We start from the raw sequence: 13405 nt of genomic DNA, 5'->3' as shown, positions 1-13405 counted from the left end.
TCATATAGCCAATGACTCTTAACGTGTTTATTGGTTTTTTTGAAGGCAAAAAAAGGATTTCCTGCGTAGAATTTTCTGTACAGTCTCGCACGCGTGAAAAAAAATTTGAAAAGAAAATTAATGTCAAAAATTCGATTTGACTGAATTTCATTAATTTAATTAATCTCACTAATAATTCCGTTTATGATTTTGATTAATTCTTTTTTGTTAACTATTTATAATTAGAAGAGAACAATAAGTACATTTGCTTTTTATTTACTAGGTTTAGAATAAACAATAAAAATATAACTATTGCATGTCTTAAAAATAATCCTTTTATATCTAAATATGAATTCTGAAAACTTTTATTATTTAATTATTCGATGAATGTAAAGAATTCAGGCGGAGTTCAAGTATTTATTTTTTAACTATAAGAGCCTCTTCTTGGTTTTATTTTTTAAAAGATCTTTAAAAAATCCAAAATTTGTTTATATTAAAACTACTGTTTTTTATTCGATAAGATAAAAATTTTTAAAATAGTTTTTTTTAGTTGTTAGTTTTTTAATGGTTGTTATTTACAGGGATAAATTGGAATTAATTTTTATTAGTTTTTACAGAAATCGAGTCATTCAGTTTTAGTTATTCCCGGATTAGTTGGTAAATGTTTTCAATAAACAATTTGCACATAAAGACCAGAAGGGTTGTTTTATTTCATTCAAAACCTGGTTTTTTTGAACATTAAAAATATCTCTAAGTAAAAGATAGAAAAATAATTAAAATAAAGTAATAAGAGTTAATCGTGACAAAAATAATAAATTTTAAAAATTAATATATTCTGTCGCGAACTACCCTGGCGACCATACCACGCTGGCGACCAAGGTGACCTACATAGTTTACAGAGTTGACAGGGTGACCTACATAGTTTGACAATAATTACTGACTTAAGATAATTGCTAAATATTCAAAAACCTTAACATTTTTTAACTCTATTCATAGTAACTATCTTAGTTTCATTTCGTAATTCGATCTAAATGTTAGGAAAGACAACTAACCATTAATCTGTTATTAGACATTATATTTTTTACTTTTCCCTTTTCTTCATATGGGGATTCAATGACGGATTCGTTCCATAATCTTGTAAGATTCGAACCTAAACTGTTATTATTTAATTATACCTCATTCCCTATTTCAAAATCATATTTTGACCTGTGTACTCCCATCTTTTTATTCATTCTTTTAAAATAAGATGAATTCATGTCTGGACGAGTGAAATTAAAAAATTTTATTTTTCGTTTCTAAAAAAATAAATACATCGTAAATTTACCATTAAGTTCATCTTGGACAAACGATGCCTCGATATTTTCATCTAAATTATAAATAAGATTATAACCTAGTATTTCATGAATCACAGTGTTAAATTTAATAAAAAAATACTTTTAACGGAGCAGAAAATTTACAAATTTCGCAATCTTATAATTTGTTCGATAATAAACGTTTCACAGTAAAATAAAATTCACATCACTTGTTATGAAGCTTTAGTATTCCCCAGTGGCATTGTTGGTTAATAGCGAATGCCAGTGTCTTCATCTCCATTTCATTGTCCAAACAGATAGCCAATTTGTGTTTTTGATTATTATCGTTCTTTATAAGATTGTATTTTTCGGATTTAGATATAGTTTGTACGGGTATTTGGAGTAGTGCATTTACAATATTTTGGTATTCACTGTCATTTTTCACGTAACCTAAGGATTGAGACAATACTAATACAACACCTTTTGGAAAATATTATTATTCTAATTAAAATAACGCTAAACACTAGAAATAGCATCTGTGGTGTAATGGTATCATGTTCGCTTCCCATGCGAGCGAACCGGGTTCGATTCCCGGCAGATGCATTTTTGTTGTATCGATGGAAATTCTTCATTTTTGTTAGTTTATTAGCAGAGCAGAAAGATCCAGATCGGAATAGGTTCTCATGTCAATGCCGCATAGCGAAAAAATTCCAATTACTCATTCTATAAAAAGGCTTACTCTAAAGTTCATTCTGGCATTAAAGATGCGATTTAGATTAGCAAAAGAGATCTTCAAAGTGTTTAAAGAGGAGGATTTACCACTTAAGTATTTGCTCGCAGGGTAGTTGAATTTCTATACAATTTCCGTATATTTCCACGTCAATTTCTGATTTTCAAAATTCCTTAACTGGGAAATTCATTGGCATTGTCATTCATTGGATCTTTGCTGTACACTGCGCTTTTAAATATTACAGTTTCGCCTGAGGCTTGGTTTGAAAATTTGTCAGCCTCGTAGCTGTGTTTATGGCAGTACTGTCGTTCGAAATTGTCTTCATCCCCTCAAGAATGGTGCTGGGAGGGCATATTTTACCAATTAAATAAAAATAAAAAACATACAAATATAATTTCCTTAACTTTTGCCTTGATTACCTTCAATCCAAATGAACTGGGACGAAATCTGCGTAAATACCGAACGAAAACTTTGTTCAAAGTCGGACCAATTTCAGCTGGCCTTATTATACGGGAGACTGGCTCAAAGCACTTCCTATCCCCAGAACAGGATTACTACTGGACGACGAATTCGTACGGATTGGTATCTGCTTACGCTTGGGCAAGACTGTCAGCAACCCGGGCTCGGCGAGTGCTAAGGCTAAAGAGTCAAAGAAGACGAAATGCCGGTATATTTCGGACGCTTTTAAGTTTTCTCTTTTTGCCTTCAGAAATCATCAGCAAAGCCGAGACTCAATTCCTGACTGATATTAATAAGACAAACTCTCTGAAAAAAGAGCGAAGGGATACGAGCTAGATTTTCAGCGAATCTTAGTCGCCGTGCTCCGTAGAAACCGCCATTTAATATGCAGTTCGATGGCGATGGCGTTAGACTGACCCTTTAAGACACTTATATTAGCTAGCATCTAACTTTGTTCTTTATTTTGATTAGAACTCGTGAATGGGACGGTTTTTTTCTATAAATATGTTTGATTTTATTTTCTTTGAATAAATGATCTATAAATTAGTTTTCCAATTTGAACCCGTTTTTATTTTGTAAAATTTGGCAATATCCAATTTGACAAAATTTTTTTGAATTTATTTCTAACTTTTTAAACCAAATTTTCAGTATTGTCAAAAGCAATTTCATTTTTTAACATCTTGCAGATTACAAATTTTCCGTACGTGTCAAAAATTGTCAATATTTAATTATATTTATCGTCAAAATCGTTATATATTTAGCATCCATAAAATCCGCCTGGAATCTTTAATTTTGACTTCGTAGAGTTAATTAGAATTTGATACCTAAGTATTTTTACTTTACTCACAGAGGAGATCGTTATCGTGGAAGTGGGCATCACGTGCCTAGACCATTTGCAGACAGTGGAAGTGGAGAAAAGGAGGAAGTATAACTTCCTTGCAAACGAGCTAGGACTGATGCACCAGTGCAAAGTCCATGTCATCCCGTGTGTGTGATGAGGTCGAAAGTGCCAAAGAAGAGGAGAAAGAAAGGGAGGAGGTGCGTGGAGTGCTATCCTCTGCTCACTTCGAAGGCTCTGGACTTAGTTAAAAAAATTACTTAGTTAATTAGTTTCTTTTTATAAATAAAAAAGCTTTTAGTTGTTTTACAAATTTTTGCAGTTTTTATAATTTATTGAATAGTTGAGCGTTTGACAGTGAAATAGAATTCACTACACTTTTTATGTAACTTTATAAACCAATTATAGATTGATTCGATTCATTTTTGTGATTTAGGTGTAATTGTTACTGGTTATTAGAGAACTGCATTTACGAGATTTAGATGTTCACTTCATTTTTCACGTTATCTAAAAGTTGAGACAAATGAAATAGTTTCTTTTGGGAGAAACTATTTTTAATTAAAGTAACGCTAAGCCTTGATTATAATGAATTATTTTCGTTTTTAATTTAATTCATAATTTGAAGATCACTTGTTAAGAAAAAATACTTAATTATTCTATTTTATAGTCCATTTTAATTAATTTGTAGAACAGCTGTTCTCACTATTTACTAAAAACAAATAATCTTGACAAATGAAAAATTTTCTAACTGATAAAACTTTCTAACACTAAAAAAACATTTAGAAAGTTAGATTTATTATTATTCATTTGGGATTATTAGAATTATTCCTTGCTGATTTTAATTACATGTAATTAACATTTTTTCTACTATTAATTTTTAAGTCCAAGGAAGATTGAGTGTTGTCAAAATAAACAGATCCGGTAATCAAAGAATAGGGATCCACATAAAACAAATTGAGAAATCAATAAAAGATCGGAAATGGATAATTAATTTACTAAGGAGAGAACTTTAGCTGATTTGTGGATGCAGAAGAATCGAATGAATTAGATGGATTCAAGCGATCACTAATTTAAAAAATTTATATGATGTCCTGTAATCAACCTTTTTAGAAGATCTAAAACACTTACTTTACTGACTTCTAGAGTATTTTTCCGATGAATGTTTTTTAGAGGCCACGGAATTAATGTTCCGCCCGATTGTGGTCGAGACAACTGGAGGAATAAGTGGGAAATCGCTTCGCTTCCTAAAGAAGCTTGGACGCTTAGCCACATTAAAAACCCACGACACACGTGAGACCCGGTGGCTTCTCCAGTTGATCTCCGTTGCTATCGTAAGAGGCAACGCAACGTCAATTATGTTGGCGGGGTCCACTTCGGATGGATGGCTTTGTTAACTTCTAGTAAATTACAATTATTTTTAACAATTTAATATCTTAAAAAAATTTGAATTGAATATTTAAATCTGAAACCAACGGGTAACTGAAACATCTTTTTATGTTAATTCCATAATAACTCGGAATAGTTGATAATGACAAATAATCTTTGAAAAGCTCTTCGTAGTCGAATAATTTTCATCACATTGAAAAGACCATTTTATGAGTATAATAAATAGTTATTCATTTTAGCTAATTTTGTGACATGGGTGGATGAATACACATGAGCGACTGGTTACATTTTATCCTGAACAAATGTTAGTATTTAGTTGAATAAACTATTTTAACTAAAGAAATTAAAATAAATTCCATTGTTAGACATGAGTACCGTCCTTACATTTCTTTTGGCATATTTCAGACGTCATCAAACTACAGCCCGCCCACTATTTCGAAATATTTATTTATTAAAACACCAAGACCACGCTAAAAACCGAACAAATGTCACGTGATCCCGATACACTCAACCAGGGACCTCATCCTCGCTCGGTGGTCTTTCCACGAGCCCACACAAGATCGCACAGGGCGGCAGGCCTTGATGAGGTCTTCCAGAGAGGCTGGACCGGGGCGTTGGCTATCATGTGACCAACGATCGGTTAATCTGAGGGCCCTTTGTTGGGCCTCCTCGATTCGCCTCCTGTTGGACCACGATAGCCGCGGACCCCATGATCCGCAAGCGTACGCAACACAGGGTTCGAAGTACTGGCGGTAGATATTCGCCAGTACCGGGTGCGACCCGTATTTCCAAATACCAGATAGAGTTCGCAGAATGTTCAGTTTATGTTCGCATTTGCGAAGGAGGTTGTCCACATGAGGGGAGAAACAGAGGTGCATGTCGAGGGTTACCCCTAGGACCGTCTGACTCCTGCAGAAGGGAACGGAAGTAAGTCGAAACACGTGGCGTTATGTGGTTCACCAACTCGCTTGAATCTTGCAATTCAGACGCATTTGGAAACGCTCAGGGGGTACCTAATACTCACCGGAAAAGAACCATCAAAACTTGTCCCCCTGGCGACATCTTCGTCCCAGGACGATGCACCCCTTTCGAGATATTCAATTAATATTTTAATAATTAACTCAAATAAAAACTTTAATTAAAAAAATAAACTATTTCGCAAGATTTAATTCGAAAAAAACTTATCAGCATTAACATTAAATTTTTGTTTGTTGCTATTCCTAATATGTAGGGCAACCAAAAAATTGCACTTTTTAATAAAAAAAATTGCAAAAATGAATTTTAAAAATTGTAAAAAATTGCAAAAATAATTTTTTTTAATTGTAAACATTACATTATGCAAAAAATTAACGAAATTATTTATTGTAATAGGAAATCAAATATTCCTGAACATTTTCAGGTTTAAAGTTCCTCTCTTTACTAAGAATTTTCGTCAAAAGAGATATTGCCCTTTCGATAGATGCTGAACTTGCGCTACATTTTCTGAGATGTGAATAAACTTCTGGCGATAGATTCTTATTTGAGAATTCAAGAATACTTAGTATTCCTGATTTCTCAAGCTTTTTTGATATATAGGATTTTATGTCGCATGGATCTGATGTAAAGTCTAGGGTGTTTAGATCACCATAAGCTGTTGCAATGGAGTAATCAAGCAATTCAGTATTTGAAATCATTTCAATTAATCCCAAATAATTTGAACTGATTTGGGTTAAGCTTGGAAACAACGTAGGATTATTCACTGATTTTTTTGCCTAAAATAATTAAAAACTAAAACATTTTGTATTAAAACTCCATCTCCTTCAAATTCAGATACGATTTTAATAATTTCTGGAAGATTCTGGGAGTAATATTTTGCTGCTTTTAGCCAGCTTCCCCATCTTGTAACCACAACTTCGGGTGGATTTCCGATTCGTGAAAACATCTCCAAACGTCTCTTGTTTTTGACTGTGGCAGCCTTTATAGACGAAATCAATTCATCAACATCTGCGAAGTATGCCTTAATCTTTAGAGCACAGTTGTGCAATAAATGTGACACGCAAGTCACGTGGAAAAGATTTTGGTATATCAATTTCATTGATGCCCCAGCTAAAATTAAATTTATTTATATATACCACTGGTCATATATCTCGCCCCATCTGTAACGAATAATATAAAATTTTCACGTTCAATAGAAAATTTCTTTATTACTTTGTCCACCTCAACACAAATTGTTGAAGTAGTAGGCGGATAATATAGATTGGTACACGATACTAAATGAAGATTTTTTGGAGTGGAGATTTTCCCAATCAAAGTAATTAAAAAACGAGTTCCATTGATTTGGGCTTCATCACAAACAAAAAAAACACATTCCCCACTATTGAATAACTTAAAAAAAACAACAGTAAATGAGTCTGAATGGTATTAATTTTATATTTTGATATTTCTTTAACATTTAACCTGCAAGATGATTCAGATGGCAAAGGATATGTTTCCTGCTCAAAAAGCCGTATGAGGGAAGGATGTCTGATTTTATAAATTGGTATGTTTGCCTCCAAAAACGCTTGTGTTACTTTGATCCCCCAATCCTTTCGAGTATCCGTTATCGCCGAAAGAAATGTTTGTGAACTCTGAGATGAATTTGTCCATTCTATAAATTTAAATTCAAAGAAATACTGTGTGCTTTTAAATGTTTTTTTGAAGAACGGTGCGCATCAACAAAAAATTTTGTGTCACACCGTACAACAGTTGAGCAATTGGAGCAAAATAAATTCCCTTCACTGTCAATAACAAACTCGGGGAATTTCTTTGCATAAAATGAAATTTTCTGTGACACTGTCCTTTTACCCATTACAACAAACAACTAAAACACGTTTTAATAATCTTTTACTTATAATTATATTATTTTTTAATAAAAAAATTTTTTTTTTAATTTAAAAAAATTGCAAAAAATTGTAAAATGACTACAAAAAATTGCAAAAAATTGCAAATTTAAATCGAATAAAAATATAATTAAAATTAATGTCTATTCATTACTTTATTATTTATCGAATTTTAATTAAATTATATTTAATTGCAAAAAATTGCAATTGGTTGCCCTACTAATATGAAAAGAAAAGTTGATCGCCAATGTCGTGTATTTAACAAATTATGGGAAATGAAATATTTTTTGCGAAAGATGAATTAAAGCAGAAAGCTTATTGTTTAATATGCCACGAACATCTCTCTGTTATGAAGGAGTATAACATTCGACTTCACTATAAACAAATCATTCTCCGATATATTCAAATACAGTCCGACCCCGAATTGGGGTAGACCCCAGGGGTGGGGCACCCTCGGATTTTGGGGCACCCCCGGATTTTTGAAGGCTACGTGAGGATAAAATTGAATCACTGAAGCGCACTTTACGAATTCAACAAGGCCTTATTAAAAAATTGAAAATAATGAAAATGTAACAAGAGCCGGATACGAAATAACGAAAATTATTTCACTTGGAAAAATATATGCAGCAATTTAAAACCAAATATTGATGAAGTTATCAAAATACTGAGATCTAACGTCTAACGTAGATGGCTAAGCATGTGATCGATGTTGAAACGATTGTTTTTATTGCACAATAAGGTACGATTATTCTTTGAAAGTAAAAATTTTGATGCTTCATACTTGTATGATCTTGAAAAATTTGCATTTCTGGTTGACATTACTTTTCATCTGAATGATCTGAATTTGAATTTACAAGGAAAAAATCTGCTGATATATGAATTATATTTTAAACTTATTGCATTTGTGGACGATCTGGATGAGGCGCAAGTACATAGGAACCCGCCTTCGAATTCGGCTGTACAACTCCTTTGTCGAACCAATCTTGCTTTACAACGCGGGGACCTGGGGCCTAATCGCTAAAGAACTGGAGCAGCTCAACTCTTTCCACAGAAAACAACTACAACTACTCCTGGGAATTCACTGGCCAAAAAAGATGACCAATAATGAACTCTACAGAATCACCCATACATCCGAGATTGCAAAGAAAGTGATGTTCACGAAGTGGATGCTCTTTGGACATGTACTTAGAGCCTCGGAAATGACGCCGGCCAATCAGAACATGGAATCCTACTTCTGCTCATTAAATAAAACGGCATATAGGGGCCGACAAAGAACAACATTACCGACTACGCTCGACCATGATCTCACGTCGATTGGAAGGAAACTGAAATCGGCCGATGATCTGGACGAACTGAGATGCCTCGCACGTAACAGGGGAGCGTGGATACGACTAACAGAGCGTATCCTGAGTCGGATGGCAAAAGTGGAATCTTAATTAACTTTTTGATTCCGCGAGATTGCTTTAATAATAATTTGGAAGTACTTTTGTTTGCAAACAGTTATTTTCAAAAATGAAAAACAATCATAGAACAAGAATTACGGACAATCATCTTAATGATGTTTTAATTTTAGCGTCCACAACCTATGCACCTAATATCGATGAACTCTCGAACAATAAATGACAGTATATGAAAAATTAAACAGCAAATTCAATTAAAATTTACTCGTTATTTGGTTAAATAAAGTTTTATTCAATTAATTAATATTAGCCTATAAATAAGTAAAAAAATTATCCGGCCCGCAGACCAATAATTTTTTATAATCCGGCCCGTGAAGTCGGAAATTCTGCCGACCCCTGTTCTAGAGCTTTATCTTTAGTTCAATTGGTTAAAACTCCATATAAAAAACCTATATTGGTTTGATCCAATTTGTATTTTAATCAATTTCGTCATTTGTTATCAATTATGAAAAGTGGAATTTACACTTTTTAAACAAGAAAAATGTTCAGTGTTTCTTACTGTCAATCGTGTCTCCTATTACATTACTTTCATAGTGAAAGCTTGTATGCATTCGAAATACTGTGTAACAAATTTATTTCGGCCTTGCAAATTTTTGTTAAGCGTGTTCAGGTGTTCTATAATATCCACCAAAAATGCTAAGTCTAGCAACCAATCAAGAGATTCCAATTCTAATAAAGCTTTGTTTATTGCAAACATGAAGTGTTTAATTTCTTGTCTTAAATAAAAAAATCACTTTAAAACCACACCTCGACTTACCACCTTACCTCTGAATGATCCCCAAGTGAAACCAATATTGCTGAGAATATTTTCATATTGACGGTGATTTAGACATCTTGCAAGGATAAAATTTGTCGTCAAAATGACCACCTCCATTAAATGGTAAATTTTTAACGATTTGGTGCAGAGTACATTTTGGTGCAAAATAAAGTGAAATATTCAAAAATCACATTCTCCATTTGCAGCTGTAACTTGTCTTTGAATTGAGCCACAACGCCAGTTTTTTTCCAAACATTGATGAAGCCCAATTTGTAGCCACACTAACAGGATGTGCCCATTCTACTCCAAAGCTATCCAACACACTGACAAGATATTTGAATATTTCATTTGGCGTGTCCATTATAAGGTATCAAATCAAGGAATTTCTCTGTGACCGTCAAATCCTCGTCCACGCCACAAATGAATATATCTAACTGAACCACATCCATAATGTCAGCATACTCGTCAATAGCAATATGAAAGGTAATGAATGAACTGATTTTCGTCTTGAGTTGAATATGCGAATTCTATTCGCAACAGTATTTCTTGTGAGGCTAATGCTTTAACTCGGCAAAGAAATATTAAGTTGCAACTTTCTTTGGAATAACCCGCATTCTGTATCAACTCTACGTTTTGTTTAAAAATGGATCGGCACGAAACAAAATAAACAATTTAAATCCAAAAATATATTCATTTAAATAAAATATTTAAACAATTAATTATTTTTCAAGTAATATATTTTTATTTGTAATTTTTAAAATTTTTTTAAATCAATATCAATCATTGTAAAAAGGATAGTTCTTTACTGGGAGAGAGACTGACCCAATCGAGAAAGAGTTAAAGCGTACTATCGCAATGGATATCCGTTCAATAAACCATCTCGATTCGTGGGTGTCGCCTGTGAATGTAGATATCCAAATCTCCTGAACGAACCAGATTACCTCTCCTTCCAAGGAATTGAAAGTCTCAACTGTGAATTGGTACTTCTCTGCATCCAGCAGTTGTGGCGATTGATTCAGGAGGATGCTGACATCAGTAGGTTCTGGGGCGAGAATTCTTGAATCTATATTTTTATTTAGTTTTAAATAATAATTCAAGATTTTAAAAAAACTTTTAAACTTTTTTGCGGGCCATATTAGATCGTCCACAGGCCGTAACATTGACACCCCTGCCATATATCTTCATTTGGAATGACAATTTGTACCATCGCAATATGAAACGTAATGAATTGTTAACTCATATTAGTCAGAAGATAACTCTTCACCCACAAAAGTCAGTAAATTAAATATCATTCATTTTGAACGACTTTTAACTACATTGAACCATATTAAAAATTTACTAATTCCGAAAAACAAAATATTTTTTGTCATTTAGCAACGTTTCATTAAAGGGGTTTTATATCAACAGTATTAAAATCAAATTATAACATTTTCCACCTATTATAAACATTTACAGAATGTATTCCCGTCATCTCGATTAAAACAAACATCTCTGGAAACACTATTCAGCAAAATTATTGTAATAATCAAAATCTATTCAAAAATCGTGTTAATTACAATAATTAAATGTACAAAAAAAATTACAAAAAATAACTAAACCGTCCTTCCAAACAACGAGCCAAAAAGTTCATTCCTAACAAAAAATTAAAAAAAACCAACATTGATTCATCCGTCCACGTACTAGTATCGACAGGCGCAAAAAATCCAGCAAGTTTCTTAATAACCGTATATCTAAAAACAACAAAACCTCCAAACCTTATTTTTCTCGACTTTGTAGCTCTCACATCCACAGGTCTATCCATTTTATATTGAGCTCGACTACGCATATCCAAATAATTCCTATCTCATCACCAACACACAAACTTATCAACTTGTGAACAATCCAAAGACCCTTCCGTCTTCTTTTTGATAAAATCACTAAGCTGTCTCTGATAGAAATCCGAATCGTCAAACATCTCTGTGTCATATTGATAAAGAGTCCCGTCGTTTCTCAAGTCTTGGACACGTGTCAAAGGCATTGACTGGTCAATCTGTCCCACTACACGACAATTTGAACGATTCATTTGAGTTTTCCTGATTAAACGAGTCGGATCTGACATGATTTGTTCAATTTGGACTACTGGAGATTTTTCGAAATTGGAAAAGTCTTTTTTCGGCATTTTAGCCACTGAAAGTCTTGTCTTATCAAATCAATCTTGCAGAATTCCATTTCTACAAAATAATGATTATTTTTTAACCGACAATCCTTCAATTTAACATCAAAATCCTCAAGAAACTCATTTCCGGCAATTTCAACGTCTTTTTCCAAAAAAGACGAACAAACTGAATTCAAAATACTTTCAAATGAATCGGTAAAACAGTTTAGTTTATCCCTAACTAAAAAAATTAAAAAATCTAAAAACTGGATTCAATTTGTTGGGTCAACTCGAGGTCCCCACACCCCTCAATTTGACTAAATAAATGTTTCTGTGGCAGAGAATTTACATTTGCCAGAATTGGCTGAACTTTCATTCGACATTTCAACAATTTGTTGTACAATTCTGTTATATCAATAAAAAATACCAATTTGAAAACGTGTTGATTTAGATTTAAGATTTTCCAGTTGATTTGTATTTTCGTTAATGATTTTGGGAGGAATTCTCTTTCCTGTGTTTGTTATGATAAGAAAATGCCTGTAGATGTGACAAATTCGAGTTCTTTGACTCGTTTTATTCCAGAACAGACACTGTGATGATATTACGCAGAATATAGAAACCTCTCGTTGTCATAATCGGAATAATTTGACTGAATGTCTTCCTCTGAACAGGATGGTCCGCTCGTTGGTTTTGTATCGAAATTTTTGTTTGGGTAGTCTTTGAAAGAACAGGTCTCTGATGATTCGTCTGAATAGTATTCTTCAGTATCTTTAGATTATGTTAACTAGAAAAAAATTTACCGTCCATTTCAAAGGTAATTTGGTTATTATTTTAATAAAAGATTCAGCACTACGTAAGAAAAACGTGAATTAATTATTTTATTTAAATTTATAATTTTTTATTTTAATAAAATAAATTATAAAAATTATAAGAATTAAAAATGATAATACAATGTTTTATTAGTTGATTAAAATACCTTGTACGGGTAAAATACTAATTATAAATTCCAACTGTTCATATTGATTTATATTATATTTTTTCATGTATTATAGTAATTTAAAAATGTCATTTTTTTAATGTAGGTGAACCTGAAATTATTAAAAAAAATTTTCGTGGTAGATTGTTAATATCCGCACAAAACAAACTGAAAGTCGTACAGAACCAGTGCTTACGGATATTACTGAAACGTGACAAAATGACGCAGACTTCGGAATTAAGAAATACGCTCAACGTCAAAAAATTAATGGACCATCTTACAGAAAGACAGCACATCTTCTTAGCGATGGCAAGATCTACCGGAGGTCCCCTTGAAGAGGAGTATCTTGCCTATGAGAAGTGTGTTAGGAAATTTGAAAAAAATCATCCCCGTTTGGACGGTGATTAAGAATTCGATACAAGGAAGAGATAAAAGGAAACGCACTGACGTAGAGCTAAATGTATGATCGGAAAATTTTCTTGAGTTTTGTTAAAAATAAACACATGGGTCCAAATTATACTAGTAATCGTTGTATT

General features: G+C 32.8%; 1 non-coding gene across 1 annotated transcript; it reads left to right on the top strand.

The window, feature by feature from the left end:
* Nucleotides 1-1803: 1803 nt before the first annotated feature.
* On the top strand, nt 1804-1874 carry Trnag-ccc. The gene has a single exon. It is a non-coding gene; the product is annotated as a tRNA-Gly (tRNA).
* The last annotated feature ends 11531 nt before the right edge of the window (nt 1875-13405 follow it).

The sequence above is a fragment of the Octopus sinensis genome, unplaced genomic scaffold (genome assembly GCF_006345805.1).
Source record: "Octopus sinensis unplaced genomic scaffold, ASM634580v1 Contig05180, whole genome shotgun sequence".
Lineage (NCBI taxonomy): Eukaryota > Metazoa > Mollusca > Cephalopoda > Octopoda > Octopodidae > Octopus > Octopus sinensis.
This window is presented reverse-complemented; position numbering and strand designations above follow the sequence as displayed.